Source organism: Metopolophium dirhodum, chromosome 1 (assembly GCF_019925205.1).
Source record: "Metopolophium dirhodum isolate CAU chromosome 1, ASM1992520v1, whole genome shotgun sequence".
Classification (NCBI taxonomy): Eukaryota; Metazoa; Arthropoda; class Insecta; order Hemiptera; family Aphididae; genus Metopolophium; species Metopolophium dirhodum.
Genome location: NC_083560.1, coordinates 23,995,504 through 24,022,919, shown reverse-complemented (window position 1 = coordinate 24,022,919; position 27,416 = coordinate 23,995,504). Strand labels below are relative to the sequence as shown.

Here is a 27,416-nt window from a genome sequence, read left to right as displayed (position 1 = left end):
CATTCATATTTCTCAACGTACTTGGTCAATTTTAAGCTTGGATGAGTCTATAGATGTCTGTAGTTTAACGCCAAACGTATGTATATCTTATATTAAAACAGTTAAGTATTCAGAGATCGCTGAAGCTTTTTCTCAGAGTAGGAATATAAAATTACCCAGTGACGTTATAGAAATCGCTAAACTTGACTTTGGAATTCTTTTTTCGTTAGAACTTCCAAGTAAACTCAAAAAAGAAGAATTTACACAGAAGTCGTTAGAGGAAAAGATTGAATTACTTTCTGTACCTAAATCCTTGTACCTTTATTATTTTTTATCTAAAGACGATCTAATACAAATTTTACGATTTTTAAATAAGGAATTTTCAAAAAATAGCGAAACCGTAGAATTACGACTTTTAGTAAGATCTATTTTAAACAAAAATCAAAGTGAGGCCGATAACGATAGTCATCCAGATTTTATACCTGAACCTTTTAATATTGAGCGGAGATCACCTGTTATAACGCGTTCAAAAAAGAGGGATACTGATTTAGTTGACCCAATTAATATTAACGATAGACTAGAAATTTTCAACATGTCCAAACCAATTTTTTTTAAACCCGAATTTTATAGTGGCGAACCAGACGAATGTGTCGACGAATTTATTGAAAATTATAATTTGATATCTGTGGCTAATGAGTGGTCTGATGATAGAAAAATTATGTATGTCCCAATATATCTCAAAAAAAGCGCAAAGGCATTCTATCAAAATTATATCATAAATAATCCTACACCAACATGGAGTCATTTTGAACTAGCACTCAAGAAATATTTCATTTCACCGGGGAGGACCAGAATGTTTAAAGCAAAATTAACAAACAGAAAATTAAAATTAACCGAAACAGTTTCGCAATTTCTAGCGGATTTCCAATTATTAGCCCATAAAGTTAACCCTAAAATGACGGACACGGAAAAAAATTGATTTAATATTGGAAGCACTCCCACCCGATTTTTATAACCCAGTCGCATTAATGAATAATAATACACTCTCGGACTTACAAAAAAAATTGCGTAAGGTAGAATCAGCAAAAGCAACGGTAAATGAACGAAATAACACTCATAATTTTGATGCTCTTAAAGCAGAAATAGAATCTTTAAATCAAAAACTGGTAGAATAAAATGTTTTTGTTGCTAATCAATTATCATATAATAATAATGGCTATACAAATAATAATCGCAATAATTTTAAAAGATATAATTATAATAACAATAATAACAATAAATATCAGAATTATAATACAAATAGAGAAAGAAACTTTAACGACTCAAATAATTTTAAGAATAATAAATTTGATAGAAATAATTATTACCAGTCAAATGAAAACTTTAATGGTAAACAACATTTTAATAACAGGCAGTTCACGGGTAATCAAAATCGTAACACCGGTTTTAAAAATAATAATAATTTTCAACAACCACATACCATGAATAATGTTAATAAAAGTAAATTTTATAATTCATTACACCAAAGTTATGATAATAAAAAGTTTAATTATTCAAATCAGCATTATAAGCCAGATAATAATATGAATAATCATAATCAATCAAATCACTTACCCGAAAACACCAACCAAGGCCCTAACTCGGGTCAAAATAATGATCCATCGAATAAAAAAACATTTAATAATCAAAAAAAACATGTAAGTCGTGAGGTAGACATTAGGCTATCTCCTGACAATTTTATGAAAAATCCTAATTTTGACGCACTTAAAAATTCAAATGAAAAGAATGCTGAACAGATTTCTAGCTGTACTGAGGATGTTAACGAGGTACCTATTCCAGCTATTAGATTAGAAGTAGTTGGATTTATAAATAATAAAGAAACCCCTTTCATATTAGATTCAGGTGCAACTATTTCTGTTATTAACATCGAACAAGTTCAAATAAAAAATGCCTTTATAGATACAAAAAATGTTAGAGTTCATACAGCTAATGGCTCGATTCTAAAAGTAGAAGGAAAAATGGATATTAATATACTATTTCACAATTTAATTTTCCCAATCCAGTTTGTATTAGTTTCTAATCTTGCTAGACCAGCGTTACTTGGTACAGATTTTTTGAGTAAATATAGAGTACAATTAGATTTTTTTAATAAAGAAATAGTTATGTACAAAAATATAAATAATAAAGTAAAATTTAAAATTGGAGCTAAAAATGATATTTTAAATAGTTGTGAAATTGTAGACGATAGTTTAGACCAGGGATGGCGAACCTTTTGATAACTGCGTGTCAAATCAAAATGTTTGGTTTGATTTTATTTGCCTCGCGTGTCAGATCTTTTTTTTTGCTTAAAAAATAATTAATTAAACATATAAACATGATTTTATTTGTTGTTAGGTGTATAAAATATTTAAACTTTACAGCATTTTCTATTTAGGTACTATTGCATATTAATATAACCTTACAGCATTTATACTATTTACTATTTATAAAGTTACATGTACATATTAATATATCTTTACAGCATTAATTTACTATTTACTATTACATAATATTAATATATCTTTACAGCATTAATTTACTATTTACTATTACTACTACATTTATAATTTCTTGACCAGTTGTTTTAGTAGAAATCGTCATTAATTTTACGAATAATCTCCCACTACCACTTTTCTCTGGATTCAGTTTTAATTTTTTGAACATCTTTATTCTATAAATTAAGAATATAATATTAATTATTTTATACGAATTTTTAATTTTTTGGTGAAATATTGGTAAAAAAATAATACTCACCAATGTATTAAACTTCCAATGGTTAAACGTGAATTATATTGAGTAAGCCCGAAGCAATATTGAATAGGTTGGTTAAAATAGTCGTCGTGTAAGGCATCCGAAACTATCTGTTGACGACTGTCGACTGTTCTGTTGTACCTACGTTTGTTACGTAAACGTGGTAAACGAATTTATTTATCTAATCGTTTCGTTTACGAGCTTAGGAAATGGAAAGTACAGATTACAATATCTTACAATATACTCCAATAATAAGTTAAAAATAGTTTCAAATTATCAATAATTTTTTTGGAAAGTGAAGTAAAAATTATGAATTATATTTTAAATTGGCGTGTCACTGTAATAATGCGCGCGTGTCACTCCGTGACACGCGTGACACAGGTTCGCCATCCCTGGTTTAGACTATAGATACCTTTGGAATATTGTTATATTATTTTGAACAAAATTATAAAATTTCATGAATAATATACCAATTCAATTTAGGTAAAATACCTTAAAATATTTGGCTACTAATTGTCATCACTTGCGTCTTTATTTTTAAAATAGGTGCAAAATTTATTATTTGCATTATCGACGAGAGGTCCTAAGTATATACAATAAGCACACGCTACATAATATACGTACCATCATTACTATATAAGCAACGATACAATAATTGCAACTAACAAAATATCAACGATTTTAGTCTCTTTTATTTTCTAATTTATATATTAATTTATCAGTATTAAATATTCGTTTCAATTATGACATCTTTTGTATGGACCGCTGAATTTACTGATGTAATGCACTATTATTATTTTGGCGTTCACATACTTCCCTCTGTCTGTTTTAATAATTTTCTCTTTTTTGCCGATCACATAATCACTTGATCATTTTTTAGTGTTAAATTTATCTGTAATAAATAATAACCTTGTGTACAGATAATTTCTTACATTTAAGTAATAATAAATGAATATTATATCTCTCTTATTATAACTGGCATTCATATTTGTTGAAAAAACAGTGTCAGCCATTTCACCCACACTTACAATTTTGGAAATATTATCTGATAGTGCTTGCTTATAATATTATTTTTTATTTATATGCATGCAGAGGCGTTTGTTAATACTTATTATTAATTAGTTATACTATTTAAAAACTATACATACCCCGAAATTCACCTGTCACTGTTAATTATTAATTACTATACTTTATTTACCACTTAAATATAAATATTTCCAATTAATATAATATGCTCAGAGATTTCATGTAAATGAACACTAATTCTGGGCTAACACTAATTAACGTGTCAGAAATAGACAATAGACGTAAATAGTAAATGTAGTAGGTAAGTATATTAAATGCATTTATACATAATATATAATAAGTGTACGATTCATTAATACTCTTAATTCGTATAATAATTCATTTTTTTTCATAAAAAATTATTATTATTGTTTTTGATGATTGATGAAATGTTGTCACTATTTATTTACGTTGATTTTTTAAACAGGTTTTGTTTTGAGAATTGAACTTCTGAGTATATTATATTATTATGAATAATCATTTACGATGTACCTACCTATTTTATAAGTTAATAATTTTTTGGATTTTTGGAAATTTGCCAGAAGGGTAGGGGGTTTACTTACAAACTCTGAAAACCAACTTACAAATACTTACAAATGAATATCTTTAACCTACAATCGGTCCGGATCGATTCGGTATGGGGGGGGGGGGGGCTGACGGTTAATATTCTAGGGCTGTAGATAACCCTTTTTAAAAGTTAATAATTTTATTTTAGTTAGTTATAATTATGAAATCCAATTCTGAGCCTACCAAAAAACCTGACATAAATGATGTGAAAAAAGATGACGAAGTATGTATAATTTAAATATATTTTTTTTTATATTATGGGGTATTATGCGGCAAAATAATATGTGTACATCACTGTATACGTGCGTTTGTAATATATATTTTATAAGTACAACACTGAACTTCGACGTATTTGATACCACCGTAATAATCTATAACCTGTAATATTATATTATACAGTTCACGTGTGTGAAGTTGCCCCCCCCCCCCCCCCCCCCCCCCATAGGTTAGGTTAATTAAGAAAATCTTTTTAATAAAAAAATGTATATTTGATAAATATCTATATCTGATAAGTTAATTTTTTTTAGTCATTCTTTAATATTTTAAAGTATCAATTTATTATATAATAAAATTATCACTTAGAACGGATTTTGAGAAATACACCAACGGATAAGGGTTTGACTTACAAATTCTAAAAACTAACTTACAAATACTTACAAATGAATATCTTTAACATACAATCGGTCCGGATCGATTCGGCTGATATGGGGGGGGGGGCTGATGGTTAATATCTAGGGCTGTAGATAACGCAGCGGGAACCAACTTATAAATTCCAAAAACCAACTTACATATACTTACAAATGAATATCTTTAACTTACAATTGGTCCGGATCGATTTGCCCAATAGGTGGGAGGCAATTTCACACACGTTGCCAGTTCCTATAGAGAATAGAGAACATCTAAGAACAGAAACCTGTAGTGGAATCATTTTATTGTTCTGAATCTATTTAAATAAACAATAATTTTCTTGGTTCTATTATGATTTCATCGGTTTTAAGAAATAAATTAAAATTGTCTTTAAATTTAGTTTTGTTTTAACAAAATAACCACAAGTGTGAATTTTTCATACCGAAACATTTTTTTTTTTTTTTTAAGACTATAATTTTTTAGCTTTGAATAATCACATTATACCTACTACTGACAGCGATTATTTGTATCTATAAAATATTATGGATTACATTTTTGCACTCGTAACATGAACGTTCGAAAAACAATAATATGTTTTTCCAACGCGTCATTTCGAAATACCTTCGAATAATAAGTTATTCAGGTGATAATTTGTTATGCGCAAAATACGGAATTATCGACAAAATTCTCTATCAAATGATTTCAATGTAGCCTATAACTAACTAACTTACTTAGAAAGTATAAAGAAATAGGCTGACGTAATTTATAACCAAAACTACGAAAACAATTATAATGTACAAATTACATTAATATATGAAATAGGTACAGTAGTAAACAATTTATTTAGATTGTAGAGCCGTAGCAATTTTTTTTTTTTAATTAAAAATGTGGACACAATAATTATATTGAAACAGATACAGATATTTTATATAAGATGATTTCAGTATAATAATATAAGTTATATATTACTTTAAGATAGTAATACCTATGATTGACTCACTGGCAACCAAATTAGATTCAAATGTGTTGTTCGATTTTTCATCGTATATGGTTTTTACAGGGTGATTTCATGGAGGAAACTTATCACTTTCAAAAACTAGTCCGATTACGTCAAAAAGATCCGTGGCTGCCTATATTTTGGGCTAAAATGCCTAGTATCCGAGAAAATGGTGCATACGTGTTTCATTTGACCAACAGAGATTACTATTGTACCATATTGGTTCACCAACATAACTATAGCGTGAAAAAAAAAACTAAAATAATAATAACAAAGAATAGTGTATTGTATATTGCCACCAGATCTAGCTCAGAAAGTCACACAGAGACTGCCAGACGTATTTCGACATACCTATAGGTAATGGCGGACGTTGGTGGACAAATTCTACTGATGAATCATACAATATTTATTGGCAGATATGGTTCAAATATTATTAATTATGTTATATTAAATATCGCTTGACAGCAAAGCGTTCATGACTTTCTCGCCATCTGTAAACCAAAAGACACGCTTGTACGTGCGAAATCGTAATTCTATCTTTTTATCAGAAATTTAAAGAACATAATACTATGGTAACATTAATAATCTCAGAAACTCGACGCTTAAGCTGGCAATGCTGGTAAGTTATATTATACCTACGTATTTTAACGTTACCATAATATATTTCAGTTTATTTTGATTCTATTCGGAATTTCGTCGTATTTCACTATTTACGTACAAAATATATAACTATACATACTTGAATATTAATCATTTTTCTTTTATCGCACGTAGCCTGTTATCAATTTATACTAAACACTCGTAAGATCTTGTTCCAAATAAAATATATAAACATACACATTATGAACGTTTAATTATACATATCAACTAAAACTAATAAAAAAAAATCATTATAAATATTATTACTATTAATAACTAGGCAGAGTCTACCTAGGTGACACCTAGATTTTATTAACTTATAAGTTATAAATTAATAGATACCAGCTATACACCATGTTTAATATAAATGAGGTTCGTGGTAATAATAAATAGGTTGCTTAAATGCAGTACCTAATTTAAAATTTAAAATATATTTAAAATTGTATTGTATTTAGAAAATAATATTATATATAAAATACTATGAATTTTTTATACATTTTCATTAGGTAGATAGTACCTATTTGCAGCACATTTTATGTATCGCTATACCGGTGGCCAATGTGTATATAACCACCGCTAGTAAAAATGTTCCAAACAACTAAAAATATTGATTACTTTAATAACAATATCAAAAACATATTAGGGGGACGAAGAGGCCAAGTGAACTACGGAGTCGGTTCCGACGCGTAACGTCGCCGGTTCGACCACGGGTGGCATTTCTCTCAGGGCAGGCAACTTTCTATATTAATAGAAAAAAAAACTGAAAAAATCGTATAGTGTAAAGAAAATTAAAATATATAAGCATTCAGTAAAATTATCATGTATCTACAGTTATTCGTTTTTGAATAACAATAAAATAACAAAACCGCTATATGCAATTTAAACGCTCATAAAAATTTACTTTGACTTTCTGATAGAGATTTTTTTTGTTGATAAAGGTAGAACGAACTTATAAGAAATCTTGTATTAAATATTAAATCTTAGATTTCAAAAAAAAAACTTTTATGAATTTCTAACTTAATATAATTTGCACATTATTGTAAATTTTACGAATTTTGTCAAGATTTGAACATTAAATGCTTATAAAAAAAATGTGACGATGAATTTTTAATATTTTTATTTATGACAGTGTCGCTTATAGAATGGATTTTGTTGTTTATAAATGTAAACTAACTGATAAGAAATCTTGTATTACATTTTCAAATCTTAGGTTTAAAAAGAAAAGTGTTTAGGAATTTCTAACCCAAAATTATTTACACATTATCGAGAATTTTACATATTTTGTCAATGTATGGACTATAAATGCTTATAAAAAAAATGTGACCCTGGATTTTTAAGATTTTTTATCTGTCTTAGAAACAATATATGAGGTGCATTCTATTATATTTTCAAGCTTTTTTACCCAACAAATAAAATGTTATTGATATTTATAGAATAAAAACAAAAAAAAATATTTTTAAAATGTCATGGTGTATAGAAAATACTAATATAAATGTTCAGTCAAAGTTGGATGTGTCTACGGTCATTTGTTTTAGAGTTACACCAAGAACCAAAGTCGATTAAGTCGAAAATTGATTTTGTGTAAAAATTCCCGTTTTTCCTTAATTTTTCTTTTGTTTTTCACGGCACTTTTGAAAACTACTGGGAACCGTTGAGTACCCTTAAAGTACTGCTAGATTCGCTTCCCTATCAGAAAAGATACCGTTGAAGAAAATCTAAGCACTTTTACTGTCCTAAAAGGTGATGACAGACACACAAAAAAAAAATGAAATAAAATAAAAAAAACACACATCATTGTAAAATCAATAGGTACATCCGCTCAGAATCTAAAATACTACGGTCATTAGGTAAGTAGGTACATGATATAAATATATTATACTATTAAAATGAAGAACCATATTATAATATATTATATAACATAATATTATAAATGCAATGTTTTCGGAATAAATTGATTCAACGTAAATATTTTTAAAATGTTATTGTGTAAATAATATAAGATTTATATAGTACCTAGCTATTATAACTTTTAACATAATATTATTATTAGTTTTTTTGTATTATTATTATTTCTATGGCACCTACTGAGTTTTATTCGTAAAGACTTGAAAGTTGCAATGATAAATTATTGAATTACATTTATATCACATCAATACCTACTATTCATTGGAAAAAAGTTAGTTACATAAATTGAATTTCTAACGAGTGGTTAATTAATAATTAGTTGTAACTTAAAGTATTTAAATTTAGAAAAATCTAAATGATATAAAATATTTTGGTAAATAACTATACATACTCATTATATTACATAGTTACTAATAATATGTTTACCTAATTAGAAATAAAAAAAAAATATATTTTACAAGTTATATAACAATCTGATAACTACTAATTAGTAATTAGTAATTACTATACTGAGTACTTCCTACCTGAAACGTAATTGAATTGAACTAAAAGTGTTTGTTTTACATGGTCGTATTCAAACTTTCTTCGATTTGGATCCAATAAGTATAAAAACCAAAGTAAAATGTCCTGAACTAAATCGAAAAATTGCACTTGATTATTACCGACTTTTTTGATATACAGTGAAAACTGTCTAAAGCGGACCTTGTATAAAACGGAAAAATATCCAATACGGAATTTTTTTATGGTCCTGGCACGTTCCTATAGTTTTATATAGACGCTCAACCTCAGTAAAACGGAACCTTCATAACGCGGAAATAGAACGATTTTATATGATCCATGCAAGTAAAAACCTTGCATAAACCGAAAAAATGACATGTGCGTGTCAAATATAAACCAAAAATAAGGTATAAAATATAGATATGCCGATATGCGTATGTACAATGTACATTCATTTTATTCTTGGATAATGCGTCTTGCCATCCGAAACTTATTTTATCAAATTTAAAACTTGCTTGGCTCCCACCAAATACAACATCTTTAACTCAGCCTATGGACCAAGGTATAATTCATTGCGTTAAAATATATTACCATCGTTTTCTCATGCAATCTTTGATTGCAAATATTGACCAAATAAAAAGTATTTCGGAACTTTCAAATCAAAAAAAATCATCAGCATTGGAACTAGAGATGTGGGTTAGAGGAGGAACATAGATAGGGATGATTCACTAATTGCCTTAAAAGTGTAGCCAAATTTTGACGGGCCTATATTTCGTGTTTGGTATTAGAAGTGAGAACACTATTTTTATTTCACATAAATTGTTTATTATGTGGTGAAGGTGTCATATGAAGGAAATATATATAATAAAAGGTGGGAAAGTGGGTGTCACTCTGCTGTACAGAAGGTTACAAGTGGGTCACTGTAATGGATGGTGTTAAATTTGTTACTCACTCAGTCAGCCTATGATATTACTAAATATATTTGATGATATTATTGTGAATAAAGTTATTTATATATAACCTATTTACGTTGAACCTAGTTTTAAATTTTGAATTCTTAACTATAAAAGTTGAATATTTTATAAATTTTTAACTACAAAATAATTATTAAATTTTAAGCTTGATCAATTTTGTCAACATTCAAAATTTGAATGCTTATAAAAAAAAACTGTGAATCAGGATTTTTAATATTTTTCAAATGTCATTGTAACAATATAGTAGGAGCCTTGTATTAAATTTCAAGCATTTTTACACAATAAATAAAGTTTAATTGTCAATCATAGAAAAAAAGACTAATAAAATTGGAAACTGAAAATGTTCCTAAACAGTTCAAAACAAATCAAAATATTTTGAAAATTTTATCCTATATAGAAAATGCTAATATAAACACTCAATGAAATTTTCAAGTATCTACAGTCATTCGTTTTTAATCACAACAAAATAAGAAAATCGTTACATAAGAAATCGAGTTAATATCAAATGTTGTAAAAATATGAATTTCAAACGCTCATAAAAATTTAATTTGACTTTCTTGTAGACATTTTTTTTAACGGTAGGCAAACTTATGAGGATTTTTCTATTAAATTTACAAGCTTTTTTAATCAACAAATAAAATGAGATTAATATTTATAGGAAAAAAACTAAAAAAAAACGGATATTGAAAATGTTCGTAAATAACTCAAAATATTTTGAAAATGTTATGCAATTAGTTTGCAATTAATTAGTGGTATTTCGAAGTCGATCGGACAAAGTGGGGGGGAGGGGCACATGAAGTTGGCCCTCCAATTTTGAATTTGAGTTTACTCAAAACTGGATGATTTGCAATTAACGAAACTCGATTTATTTATTTGCAATTAATTCGCAATAATTTGGTGGTAATTTGAAATCATTCGGACAAAGTGGGGGGCCAACTCCATGGTGAACACCTGGTTTGAACATCCGTAACGGAGGAGTAGAAGTGCTAGTAGAGTAGACTAGACCAATATGTAACGTGGTCGGGGGAACGACCAGTTAAATATAAGATATCCAGGGAGAATCGTAGGATCCTATAGATATAAATACCGTAGCTATGGGCAGGTATGTAGATATCAGGATCTTAAATATATTTAAATTACTAGGATTCCTTTTCAGTTATAATTATGTTTTATTGTCTACTAAACACTTTCAGATATTAATACTCACAAATATATCAACTATGTTCTATTATACTATGTAACTGTATAATCGTAGTCATACGGAGTCCGGTAATCGTAGTGTGTATTGAGGTCTAAGGTGGACAGCGAACTAACTTACTAATACATTGTGTGTGTACATACGGTAGAGTTCGTATTATATACATAGGTGTCATGTAACATATTTATATTTATAATTGTTACATAACCCCCTCCCTTTAGAAAAAAAAAAAAATACAAAAGAAATTTTGAATATAAACATTGTTTTTATCCCTTGTCCGACTGGATTGATTGAATATGGTAAAGGTGGACTGTTGATTGAAGTTTTTTTGTGATTGAACAATGCTTCTTCATGGATTGGTTAGTTGATATGTTTGAAAACTTACATTTTTTCATTATATTTTAAAACAATAAATTTTATTTTTCACATCCTATATACTATACTTTAGTAAATTCTACTATCTGTATTCTTAACTAATAGTTTTTGTGTTTTGAAATTATTGTTAAATTTTTATTAACATGGTCTGCTAAATATGCTAAATCATCCTCTGTCATATGATATCCTGATTTTGTATTTGGTATATTAATTTTCTTTAGTATGTCTATAGTAGATAACTCTAGCCCTTTTTCCCTCAAGCAAACACGTAGTGCATGTGCACCGCAATCGGCGCAATCGTTTATGTTAGTGGTTTCATTATTATTTAATATTGACTGGTTTATGTCTTAAATATATATTGTTATGCACGTATTTCGAAATATGAATCTCAGCATACTGGAAATAACGGCATTATTTTTTATTTCTATGGGACTGTTTATGTTACATTTATCTAATGAGTATTTTTTTGTCAAGACAGGATAAATTTAATCGATCGTGACATTCGTCTAAGTACCGGTTTATGTGTTTTGTAATAGTATTTATATCGGGTATAACTGTATACATGCATGTGTTATGTAAGGTGGGTGGTGATGATTCTCGATTTATTAATGCTGGATTCCAGTGATTATTTTCATGAATTACTCCTATCGTCGGTCGGTTTTTTTTTCAGTATATTATAGCGGTATTTAATGCGTTATTATCTGTGTTTTTGTGTTTTGAAATTATTGTTAAATTTTTATTAACATGGTCTGCTAAATATGCTAAATCATCCTCTGTCATATGAAATCCTGATTTTGTATTTGGTATATTAATTTTCTTTAGTATGTCTATAGTAGATAACTCTAGCCCTTTTTCCCTCAAGCAAACACGTAGTGCATGTGCACCGCAATCGGCGCAATCGTTTATGTTAGTGGTTTCATTATTATTTAATATTGACTGGTTTATGTCTTAAATATATATTGTTATGCACGTATTTCGAAATATGAATCTCAGCATACTGGAAATAACGGCATTATTTTTTATTTCTATGGGACTGTTTATGTTACATTTATCTAATGAGTATTTTTTTGTCAAGACAGGATAAATTTAATCGATCGTGACATTCGTCTAAGTACCGGTTTATGTGTTTTGTAATAGTATTTATATCGGGTATAACTGTATACATGCATGTGTTATGTAAGGTGGGTGGTGATGATTCTCGATTTATTAATGCTGGATTCCAGTGATTATTTTCATGAATTACTCCTATCGTCGGTCGGTTTTTTTTTCAGTATATTATAGCGGTATTTAATGCGTTATTATCTGTGTTTTTGTGTTTTGAAATTATTGTTAAATTTTTATTAACATGGTCTGCTAAATATGCTAAATCATCCTCTGTCATATGAAATCCTGATTTTGTATTTGGTATATTAATTTTCTTTAGTATGTCTATAGTAGATAACTCTAGCCCTTTTTCCCTCAAGCAAACACGTAGTGCATGTGCACCGCAATCGGCGCAATCGTTTATGTTAGTGGTTTCATTATTATTTAATATTGACTGGTTTATGTCTTAAATATATATTGTTATGCACGTATTTCGAAATATGAATCTCAGCATACTGGAAATAACGGGCCATTCTTTTCCGTCTTGTCCTGCGCATATTTTAGGTACTGCAACTCTTTTAATTTGTTGTTCTAAATAAAATGTTCTCAGGTTTTGTAATGTCGTAAATATGTTAACGTACGTTGGTTTTTCGTAATAGTGGTTTTTTGTAATTAAATATAATAGCCACTGTTTTACTGTTTTAATAAATGCGATTTCCTTACTCTTTTTTTTTGTGAAATCAAATTATCGATATTGTTAAATTTTTTACGAAACTGTAAAGCGATACCACGGTTCATCGTTAGGCATTGACTGACGCAGTGAGCGATTGCGTCACTTGACCGATCGCTGAATAAATCGCCAGTTATTTCCTCGTATCTATGGTTAAAATGTTGTGAATTATTATTAAGCAATACAAATTTTGACACTCGTTTAATATTTCATGGGAGAAGTTTTGTATTTCGGTTCCCTGTATATCGTTCTTCTAGTAGAGGTATTGCCCGCTCACCTGTTGCTGGCATACGGTTACTGACCTTGCGATGTACGGCCGTGCGATGATAACGGACTAAATATATTATGAGAACGGAAAAAGTAACGGAACTTAAGGAAAATATCACAATACGCCGGAAAGTGAAAAGTGTGTCGAGCCTGTGTGATACACCGCCGATAATAATAAATATAAAATAATAAATAATTGTTGCACGGTGGTAGAAATACGCTAAAAACTCAAATATTTATATATTGACAACAAAATGGTGCTTATCATAATATTAATGTTAGTGGTGATAATAAATACAGTGAAACCTCCACTAACGGACACCTCCCAATAGCGGACATTTTTTGGGGAACGGGGACATTTTCACTACTTTTCAATAGGAAAACCTCCGAATAGCGGACTCTCCGAATAACGGACATTATTTTATTAGGGAATTTTTAAAACAATTGTAAATCCCTAATCATTAGTTGAAAATACACTGTGTAATATACCTATCTGTAATACGTATTCACATTCGTATGCACTTTTGTAATAATGTAACATAATGAATGATATTACTAATGAGATTGTACAGAGACGGTGTAATTTTAAACAAACAAAGCTCACCGATTTTTTCAAACAAAAATAATTTTAAAATATGTTAAAATATGTAATTTGTATAATTTTAATTTTAATTGTAAAAATATACTTTAAATAATAATATGTAATTTGTAAAAATATAAAAATGTAATAACTTACAATAAATAATAAGTAAAAACATTACATATATGTACATAAATAGTATATTATTATACAAATAAATTTCAAAAATTTATCCCCTCTGAATAACGGACACCTCCGAATAACGGACAAAATGTTGGTGACCAAGAGTGTCCGCTATTCAGAGGTTTCACTGTATATTATATAATATATTGCTAATCAACATAGGTACGGCAATGACCGGTGGATCAGGCAAGGCCGAGCGGAAAAACGATAGTCGCGAAACGCGACCTTGACCCGTCCTTGGCGAAATTAGCTTATTCGGCATATACATATTATTATTAATTGTGTATAGCCGGATAGTTTATCAACCACCAACACTAATAATAAAATAAATTACTTTAAATATTAAATATAACATGAAATAATTTAGTAATTGATAAAATATAGGCTAATCGAGCGTCACGCTTAATATCGTTGCTCCTGAGCAATGATTTACTATTGAATTCACTATTAATACATACATTACAGTTACTTATTGAATTACGAGGTACATTCCACACCTACTGTAGTAGGTACCTTCTTAGTTCAGCAGAGTGGTTATATCTCTAATATTATAGTTATACATTTGGTAGGTATTTATAAAAGCAGTACGTTGAAACATAATTTAATATTTTTTAAAACAATCACAAACATAACAAATTAGCCGGTAATAATCAAATGCAATTTTTCGATTTAGTTCACCAAATTTTACTTTGGTTTTTATACTTATTGGATCCAAATCGAAGAAAGTTTGAATACGACCATTTAAAACAAACACTTTTAGTTATAATGGAGTGCCTATAACTAGTAACTACTATTTATCTACACTGTTTGGAAAAGTACCAACCTATCTAAGTCGTGGAAATCGACCCATGAGTGATATTTAGAATTCACTGTTTTATGCCTAAATGATTGATGCTATTTTATTTTATATAGTTAATGAAATGGTGGTACAATACCTAAAGATTTATTTGTCAATAGTAAAAGAAGAATGGATTTCTATTGTATAGTGCACCATAATATTTATAACTTGAGAGTGAACATTTTTCTGGAGTGAGTGTGTTTAAAGGCATATAGTATAAAAGTTGTGTGTCCGCATATTCCGGACCACGAGCCATTTTTTTAAATGAATGTATAGGAGTGGTCTGTCCATTCTTTTATTACCTATCTATATGTATTCAACACGCCCACTTAAACGGCCGATGACCAGCTGATGCACGCATGCACGATGCGTTAATTCGTGTCTAATATATTGTGTATTTGTGTAAGCCTCGCCAGGACGTATTCAAAAGCAGTTTCTGTTACGGGCGACGGCTCGTGCGAGACGACGCCACTTGTCCGTACTATGCCACACCCCGGAATTTGATGACGACACAAATATTTCTTTTTTCTCTGCGTTCGTTAATATAAACGATTGCTATAATATTAAATTTATTATAAAATTTATAATAAAGTATATATAGGTGCCTAATACGTAAAATATAATATTAATATGTGTATGCACTATGCTGTACGCGTTTTGTAAAATATACAAAGATTATAATATTTTATTTTATAATTATATATTACCTTCCCTCAAAGCATTTAGGAAATTACAATATTTTGTGAATATTTTAAAGTGCTTGAATAATGAATATTTGACAAATAATATTTTATAAATATGTTCTTCTCATTATAACAAAGTTTTGTACTACATGAAATTGCATAAAAATGTCGACTTAATATTTTTATAAAATTTCCATAAAAAATATGTCTGTTGAAAATATATGATTAATAATGTTTTGTAAATGCTTTTTATATAATATTTTTAAAAATATGAACTCCTCGGCCAAAGAATATAAATAAAATATTTCTTAAATTATTTGCGCAACTCTATTTTGACAATAATTATTTTTCTGGAAATAGTTTTACCATAGTTAGGAAATATTTTTATGCTTTGTGGGTTATGGAATACGATGACATAACTGTTCAGGTTTCAATGATCTGCTTCAAATTTCGTTTGTTTTATTTTTAAGATATACTTCTGAAAGTTTCCGCTTAGTTAAGGTACTATGTACGACGCAGGTACTACGTAATACGGTGCTGAAATTTATCGTATCCTATACAACTGCCCCAAAATTATTATGTATTATGTAATGACTTTTACCAGTTAGATATAGGTACATAGATTTAGCGTTAAGCATCACTGGTGATAATGTAGTATAGGGATTAAAAAATAAAAAATAGATACTTTATAATTATGTGATATATAATATTTCTATACTTATCTAAAAACACAGGATAACTAGTGGCTACGGACGTATGGTATGTAAGTATGTTGGGTGATTCAATATACATAAGATATACGCAATCCTTTTACACACACGCGACTGCATATGCAACACATATAGTATAATGTTCAACACCTCTTCGATCAGACGTTTAGTAAAAACAAGACAATAAATTACCAGTGACACCTTTGTCAGACATCACAAAATAAAATAAAATCTTCATTGACACACAGTACCTACGTATAATATCCCGGCACTGTTCCTATAAAAGGTAAGAACATAAAAATGACTACAATAATGTTTAACTCGGGTTTTCAAGTTGGAAACACTTTTATTGTGTTAAAATAAACATAAATAAAACAATTATTTAGAAAATTCTTATCGCCTAGCCCGTACTACGATCGGCGTTTCACACGCACGTCGTACCTACGTCCTCGCCGAATCACTCAGCTTGAACGGGGGCCCCCGTGCCTTCGCGTACCGCGGTTTAATATAGGAAATATTGTTATTGTCGCCTCAGCACATATTGCTTCGCTGGCCTGACCTATGTCAATAATTTACAATTTAAAATATTCCCACCTATAATACATATATATTAAATAATATTATTTTGACGACTGTCTGCAATATACGACAGGTCATACAGAATCGTCGTGTCAGACTATCTTTTACACAAGGGGATATCCGATGCACAACGTCCATGCCAGTATAATATGCACTTCGACAATATTTTTGTGATTCAAAGCGAGTGAGTTCATACCTATTTTATGTATGTACATTGAGTTATTCCAGCATTCCGTATGAGTGTATGACTGTCTAAATTAATTATCTCGTATGTCGTATCATGGAATTCACCTTGTTAATTATTCATTCGCTATCTATTCACTTTTTGCAATATATAAGGTTCTATACCTACTATTATATTACTATCATTGTATAATAGGCCAGTTATAGTATTATTGGTTATTACTTATTACACAGTTATACAATTGTCTATTTAGAATAAATTTGTAATAAAAAATGCTCATTATCGTAGATTACATTCGTTTTCAAATATTGACTATAATATTATGTACTCTTGCTACGGGAATGTAGGAATTTTGAGAGCAAACGATAATATAGTCACGTCCCAAATCATAGTTAACAAATTCATATAATATTTGTGTTTGAATCACATGGATATCATACATACAACTAAGGAGAAAATTATCTCTTAATATACCAAGTGTTAAAAAATATACAAATCAAAACACCTAGTATATACGTATTTACGGCGCAGTGACTTCGAGCATTGAACTCAACCCCGTATCCACGAATGCAACTACTTCAGCTCAAGTAAATGAGTTATAATATTTCATATTTCATAATATTATATATATTGTAAATGTACATACTTATAACTTATTATATAGGTATGTATTAATATATATATATATATATATATAATAAATAAAACCAGAACGAGTAAACACATAATGTTCATCCATAATAATATATTATATGTTTTATTACGTAAACCTAACCTAGCTCGTCGACATAGGCGTAACTAGTGCTGGACTTGTGGTAGCTAAGCCCCCTCAACATGTATTTTAGCCCCCGCCATAATTCCACTTTTTTAAACTTAAATTTAAAATATTGTTTTATTTTTTTATTAATATTTTGGAAAAAAATGTATTTGTTTTGGTTATTAAACTATGTTATTGTATGAAATGACTAGGGCTAGGATTTATATGCAATAAAATATGCATTTTATTTACCAAAGTATGCAAAAATATGCAAAAACAATTTTTTATACATTTTTTACATAATATATAAATGTCTTGAATCCACACGTACTGTACGTAATATGCACGTACTGTATACACACAAATAGTTTTTTATTCAGAAAATATATTAATTCAAATTATGGTCCGTCATTGTTGCATCAAGAATATCAGAAGCACGGGTGATACAGTAAGATAAATAATATTATCATTCTTACCAATAAATTATGTTAGTTAAAAATAATCTATGAATATGCAATTATATGCATTATGTTCAAAATATGCAAAAATATGCAAAAAAGAATTGGTTCTATTTAAACGAGAATAAACCAAATCGAGGCCAAATTGACTACCAAACAATTTTGACTTAGGAAAAAAAAACTTGCAAATTCATATAAATCCTAGCCCTAGTAATGACCATGTCGTGCAATTTTTAATACATAAATACTACTTAGAAGTTGTCAATAAATAAACACAAAAATAGTCGTAAAAGACGTACGATTATTAATTAATGGTGATTACGATTAACGAATAACGATGACTGGACGACAATCGCTTACAATGCAATTCATAAATAGGAGTTGTCACCTCTCGTTAGGTACTATCATAAATTAAATCATAATACCTATTATGCACATAAATTATATTTTTCTCTTTAAAAACTGTTTTAATAAAGTTTAAATTAAATATAAAAATATTATTCTAGAATATTTAAGACATTTGAATCGTTTTAAATATTAATAATATATTATAAAATAATTTTGAATAGTACGTTTTTGATTTCCAACCCGACGATAACCTATCCCAATCCGATATAAGGACGGCGTTCGTGAAATAATAAATATGTTTTTTTACTAAGAAAACTATGATAAATGTATTTTGTAGATATCTCATTTTATGCCGGAGTGGCGTTATTTATTACGTGGGTCTAGAACGAAAAGGTTCTAATTCATTTTTTTGTTCAAAAGTCACTTTTTAACTAAAATGGCTTTAGAAAGTAAAGGCGCATCTTTTAAGCTATCATTTATGATTATACGATCATTGTTAACAATTTTTTTAAAAGTAAAAGGTTCTAAATCTCCAAAAATTAAATTATAAACACAATTTAATGAAATTGAAAACGCTCGGTTAATAGAACCAAATCAATACGTTAGTATCAAAATGAATCTAATGAAATTAATCACTACCAAAAGTACCTAATAATTATTACACTAATCCATATTCAATAGAATTTGACGATTGAGATACAGATTACGATGTTTCATAATATTATTACATTGTTTTTGTTAGAAGATTGGTAGCAATGAAAAAGCATTATCCTAAAAAGGATTCTGCTAACAGAAATAAAAATAAAAAATAAGAATGAAAAAGTTCTAGTTAAATATATTTTTTTTTATTTTAGGATGAAAAGGTTATAATATTGTAAAACCTTTACATACTAAACATTTCATAATTTGTATTTTATTAATTTGAATACCAACTAATACAGAAAATTATTATTATAATGTTGTGAATTAAACCATACAAGTTGATGCATGCCTCAGAACTTAAATTTTCAAAAAAAGTTGTTCAATGAGTAAAATATTTAAACTCAAACCTTAAAATTACTCTCTTGGACAATTTTATAAAAACAATTTAGAACCTTTGATCACCGTGAGTGCCAAACAATTTTGGAAATTAAACATATGTGTCACTTCCACAAAACCAATAATTCAAAATTATTAAGTAGCCTTCATGGCGTATGCAACCAAAGTATTGATTTAGGTTTTTAAAAACCACGTGAAGTGTTCTTAATATTCTACTTATCTACAATATTTTACTATATCAATGATAATAATGTGTACAATTTGAAAGAAAAAATATTGATATTTCAAATAATTCTAAAAAATAAACTACTTGACTCAGATAAATGTTTTGACTATCAAAATTGTTCTTATACAAAGCTTCACAAATAGGCAATTTTGAATGTACCCAAAATATTTAAATCAAATTTTAAATTTTTTATTTTTAGTGTTAAATCTTAAAAATAATTTTTTGGATAATATTTGTGTAGCGCATGTGGCTATAAATCATACATAAAAAAAAATATATTTAAATATTGATTAGAACAAAAGTTATTCCAAAAATCAGTTTTATCTGTTACACCCTGTATTGTAGTAGAAGCGCTCTGAGATTATTACGGTGGTATCAAATACGCTGAAGTTCAGTGTTGTACTAATAAAATATATATCACAAACAGACGCACGCATATATATAAAAAAACAATATTATAAGCAAGCACAGATAATATTTCCGAAATTGTAAGTGCGGGTGAAATGGCACTGATAAGAGAGATATAATATTCATTTATTATTACATAGTTTTAATTACTTAAACACTAAAGAATGATCAAGTGATTATGTGATCGGCAAAAAAGAGAAAATTATTAAAATAGAAAGATGGAATAGGTATGTGAATGCCTAAATAATAATAGTACATTACGTTAGTAAATTTAGCTGTCCTTACAAAACTTAAATATGCAATTATTGAAACAAATGGATTAGGGTTATGAGAAGGAAATATTGAAAAATATATTAATTTTTTTAACTTTATTTTTTGGTATGTTTCATAAAATCAGCACTATATGATGCTATACAGATGTTTAGTTATTATTAATTCCGGATCGTGATATAATAAAGAACATATAATATATATATAATTATATAAGATATATAATTTTTATGTAATTTGTATAATAATATGTACTATGTAAGAAATTTTTCTATAGTATTTTTCATTACCTAATCTATATTTTAATAATGAATCGTAATTTTGGAGACGAAGGCATCCGTTTCTATAAACAGCTGATTATAGTATTATAATATTGTTTTCAGCAACCATGATTTTAAATATTATACGAATAATTAATAATAATAATAATAATAATAATTTTTCTCAAATTACCTACTTAAAGTCAGTTTTCTTTGAATGTATCAAATACCGTAAATTTCTCAATAAACGTAGACGAAATCAAAACCATTATTCAACCAAATTTATATTATCTTTGAGTTTCTACATAAACATATTATGTAGATAGCGAAGATACAAATTTATAAATCTATTTTCATTAATATTTAATACTTAACTAAGTAAAGGTGTTTACTGTACTTTCTACTATAATTTTAAATTTATATTTGTTTTTTACTATCTTTCATTAATATGAATTAATATTTCATGAAATTTCAGAACCCCAAAATATATAATACTGATCAATCAATATATAAATTAGAAAATATAAAAGAGAGTAAAATAGTTAGCTCACCGAAAAAACGTTGATATTAATATGTTAGTTGCAATTATACTGGTATACCGTAGTTTATAGCTATAAAGCTAATAAGTCATTTTTATATAGGAATGGATAAAATAAAAATGTATGAACATTCATTCTAAAAAAATAAAAATAAACATTTATTATGTTACGGAATTACGAAACTATTGTTGACACGTGTAGACACACGTATATACATACATACAATAGTGACAACATAATATTACCCGCAATTAGGTAAAGATAATTTTTAGGGTAAAAAGATGGACAGAAGATAATTGAGAAGACAAGAGAAGGTTTTATTGTTTTTAAATATTTTTTATAAAATACATTTTTCATAATAATGTGTTTTTTTTATAAGTTATAAATTCAAAATTGTGTTTTTATTGATTTTAAATACATTTTTTAAGTATTTTAGTGCATTTTTTCAAGGGCTAAGTAGTGTTTTTTTAGCCTTTATGGACATTTTTCTTATTTTTGAAGGCATAAAGGCCCATCGTCACATTTTATAATTTTGTTCAAAATATTACAACAATTTTCCATAGGTATCTATACAAAGTTCATAATAAAAAAACAATCAAAAAAAAATATGTATTTAAAATATACAAGTATATAATTTATAGGTAGGTATAGGTAGGTACCTATATTATAATGGCAGCTAAAGTGTCCTTTTATTTTTATTTTAAAAATAATAGCTGGAGAGTTGAGCAATTATACTTGGCCGCATTATTTTCCTGACAAGGTTATACTATATTATAGGAACACATTAAAATTGCGTGACAATATAATATTGTATTTTCATCGTAAATATAAGTAGTAGTTAAATTGTCACCAAAAATTATGATTAAGTATATACTGTAGACTACGTACCCACCTACGATTTTTATTACGTTATGACTTATGTCGTAAAGGTATACGTATATATTTATGACCCATAATTAATCGGCACAATACTACGATAATAATCATATATGAATTGGAATTTTCTTCGAAAATTGTACAGCTGTACAATTGTACACCTATATACTGGTCTCCAAAAGAGTTAAATTGGTGTTTTGATTTCTTAATTGTTGACTTTGAAGATTTCAATTATCATATTTCATCACATGTTTTTCAATTTTTATGAAAAACCGGCATAAAATAGTACAAATTTATTTATTGTTTTTTTTTTTAGTAGATGGTACTTATTAAAATTTACATTAGTATGCGATAAAATAGATTAATTTTACAAATTGACTATCTCCATTTAATTTAATTTTGTTGCTTTTTAGGGTTACGTCCGTGACCAGGCTGTATCTCATGAACCGTGAAAGTTAGACAGTTGAAATTTTCACAGATGATGTATTCCTATAGTGGCAACTATAACAACAAATACTAAAAATCCGTCAGAATATATAATATATGAAGTGTTGCCAACATATATTATAACATCGGTCGGGCCCGAAATGCACCGTTGGTGGCGGCGGGGCTGGCTGCGGGCTACGGGTACCACCTATACGTATACCTAGGTTCGTGGTACCTTTCGCAACCATTACCGCGGTGTAGGTACGTCTTTTGCGTGACTGCACAAATTTATTATTATTATTATAGATAATGGTACGGAACTTTTCGTACCATGTACGTATCCATGGCAATATGGCATATTAATATATTATTATTATACCTATTAACTATACTCTATGACTCTTTAGAATGGATGTGTAACGCACTGAATTTTTTTCTCAGTTCCAGACAACATTTTATAATATCTGAAAAATAACTGATAGATTACACTTTGAAACTACTTAGGAGCTGTTAATCACCACCACCCCTTAACACACTCAGAAGCGGCCGATTAACCCCTTTGCCTCGCCACTGATAAAAAGGAAAAAAAGGTCATATTTTTTACATAGCCCGAGTTTGTCCCAGCATTTTAGAGTTCAGTACCTACCCAGGGTGCTTCCAAACATGTATATTATATTATATTTCTGATTAAAAGGCTATTTTCTGTATGTGACTACTGAGAAATACATAGTTTTAATTTTGTGATACTATTATTTTATAACACGTTACCAATGATCAAACCTTGTGCTGTAAACGACAGTTTTCAAGCCTTTTCCACATTAATAGTTGTAAAAATTACGTATACCTAACATAATATTATCGTTGTACAATGATGTTTGAAGAATATTAAAAATCCATAGTCCCAATTTTTTTTTTCAAGCATTTAATGTTCAAATCTTGTCAAAATACGTAATAGTCACGAAAATGTAGTTATTTTGAGTTAGAAATTCATAATAATTATTCTTTTTGAATCTATGATTTGTAAATATAATATAAAACTCCGCATGAGTTTGGCTACTTTTATCAAAAAAAAAAAATGTCTACAAGAAAGTCAAATTAATTTTTATGAGCGTTTGAAGTTCATATATGTACAACATTGGATATTCACTCGATTTCACATGTAACGATAATCTTATTTTGTTGTAATTCAGAACGAATAACTGTAGATACATGAAAATTTGACTGAATGTTTTATATTAGCATTTTCTATACACCATAACATTTTCCAAATATTTTGACTTCTTTTGAGCTGGACATTTTCAGTTTCCATTTTATTTGGTTTTTTTTTCTATAAATATCAATAAAATTTTATCCGTTGGGTAAAATAGCTTAAAAATTTAATAGAAGGCAACTAGGTTATTTTTTCAAAGGCAGATGAAAAAATTTAAAAATTCTTAGTCACAGTTTTTATTTATGAGCATTTAAAGTTCAAATCTTGACAAAATACGGAAAAATCACGAAAATTAGCAAATTATTTTAAATTAGAAATTCAAAAAAAATTTTATTTTTAAATCTAAGATTTGAAAATGTAATACAAGATTATCCATAAGTTTTTCTACCTTTATCAAAAAAAAAAAAAAAAATGTCTACAGGAAACTCAAATTAAATTTTTATGAGCGTTTGAAATTCATATTTTTACAACATTTGATATCCACTCGATATCTCATGTAACGATTTTCTTATTTTGTTGTAATTAAGAAACGTATAACTGTAGGTACTTGAAAATTTCACCGAATGTTTGTATTAGCATTTTCTATACACGATAAAATTTTGAAAATAATTCGACTCTTTTTGAGCTGTTTACGTACATTGTCAGTTTTCTATTTTTTTAGTTTTTTTTTCTATAAATATCAATAAAATTTTATCTGTTGTGTTAAAATGCGTGAAAATTTAATATAAGGCTCCATTAGACTCCGTCCTCGACTGTGCCAGTGTTATTAACTAGCAATTGGGTTTATTGCTTAGCTTATAATTTGCAGGTAGCAAGACTGTCGGTAAAGGATTTCTGGGTAGGTTGACAAAATAATTAGACTTGTTGAAAAGTTAAGTTGTATATTTTAAAATTCTTCCAAATTGACAAAATTGTTATACTGTCTCTCCCGAAGGTGTTCGCATGTACGATGGTAAATCACGTCTAATCTACAGGCCGTTTCGGGTCTGGTTTTAAATGGCCTCCTGCTCTCCTACTTCCCCCTAGTCTATCGACATATTCGTGGACTTCACAGGACGTTGTTTAATTTATTATCGTTACATTCCCACGCCTGGTTATTCCAAGAATCGTATCCTGTTATCATATTTCAATATATGCTATACGCCATCCGTTAATATTTAGATACTATGCATAATTCATATATTTATGATTTATGATTCAGGCGAGGTTGTAGGACCTATTGAAATGCGGGTTCAAGATTGCATTGCCTTCTCGTAATATTGCCAAAAATATTCTAATAGGATTTATGACTTTGATTTATTTATACTATGTGCTAATCTTTATGTTGCCTAATATATCCTAAGGCGAAACGATCACAATAATATAGTATTTGTATTATTGGGTTCGTTACAATTATATCATCAAATATACTTGGTAATATAATAGGCTGACCGACCGTTTTCGCTCAGAATCGTTTTTCTTATACAATGATCATTGAATTCAAATTTAACACCATCCATTACAGTGACGCACTTGTTACCTACTGTACAGCAGAGTGACATCCACCGACCCACCTTTTTTATAAATATATATAATGTTGTATTTGTTGGGCCAAACAATTAATACAAGTATCTGATATATGAATACAATAACAGTTTGAAAATATTAAAAATACATAGGCACAATTTTTTTTGTAAGCATTTTTCTAATACAATATTTCCTTTAATATAGGTGTTACATAATAATCATCCATGTTAGTTTTTAAATTATTATTCGATTAAGGATTATTTCCGATTTTTCCCACAATATATTCCATATTAGTGTTATAGTAATTCCAATATCTCATTCGTGCTTAAACTTAAGATTATTACAACATATTTGTTTTCTTGTATAATATATATATATATATACTAATTTAGTAATTTATTACGTATATTTTATCTCCAACACCATGTTTATAATATTCTCTCAAAATATTATTTATTTTGAATATTTTCCAACGTTATTTTTATATTTTCTTTTCATTTTCAGTGTATATGTAATATATATCTCCCAATTTTATAGTATCTAAAAAAAATGTTTTCTTTTATCTATTTATTTCTATTTTTTATTATGGCTTTTTATTATTAATTTATTTATCAATTATTTAAATTTTTTTTCTACATTAATGTTTGTTTGCTCACTTTTTTATCTTATTAATTCAAATTTGAGTGTACAACTTTTATTCACTTAAAGATGCGTTCAAACATTTAGACTTATTAAATTTATTATCTTTATCTATACCTATTTTTCTTATTGAGACTTTATTTGATTCACTTAACTTAAGGTTCTCCATCTAATATTTCTATTTATTATTTATTTCTATTTTTTTTCCAAAATCTTAAATGGTTCATCAACCACTCAAATGTCATTCATTATTTTGTTTTGCATAGTTTGTCTATTTCAGTGTACAAAAAGCTGCTGCTAATCGAAATTTACAATCTATCTTAGATCAGCTCGGTACTTTTTATATTCTGAACTATCTCTCCTAATCACTTTACTTTCTGTAATATAATTTATTTAATTCACCATCTCCCATAGTAGTATTGTTATTTTAATTTGATGATAACTTTCTTCTTATTATTACTATATTCTTTATTTATTAAAATTTCTTATTAATATTTTATTTATTAAATAATTTTTTTTCAAATTATTCCTATCGGAATGTCCATTACAATACATACTACTACCTACGTAAGTCTTGTTTACTTTTTAAAATGTATTTTTCAATTATTACTGAATTTAAATTATTTAATCTTGATTTCAACCTTTGATTCAACTGCATCATACAATTAGTATTAGAAGATATTACTGTTTGTATTGTCATACTATTAATATTTTCGTACATACCAAAAAAAAATTATTTTATTTTCCTAATTATTTTCCCTTACTTCTAACTCATAATTATTCATTTTCCTCGTATTGTGGATTGAGTTTTCTAATCTACTTGGCCTTACTATTTCTATTTACTATCAAAATGTCATGAAGTTTATTCTCGATTTTACATTAATATCATTATATTATTATAGAATTCATTATGTACACGTTGTGCCAGGTTCATAGACTCCCTTAATTGTTCGTCTGTCTCCATCCTTATCACGGCAGGTGGTTCCACTTGTTTAAATATTATG

General features: G+C 28.1%; 1 pseudogene; it reads left to right on the top strand.

Moving 5' to 3' along the window:
• Positions 1 to 571: 571 nt before the first annotated feature.
• Positions 572 to 25,524, top strand: LOC132934701 (probable cyclin-dependent serine/threonine-protein kinase DDB_G0292550; annotated as a pseudogene).
• The last annotated feature ends 1,892 nt before the right edge of the window (positions 25,525 to 27,416 follow it).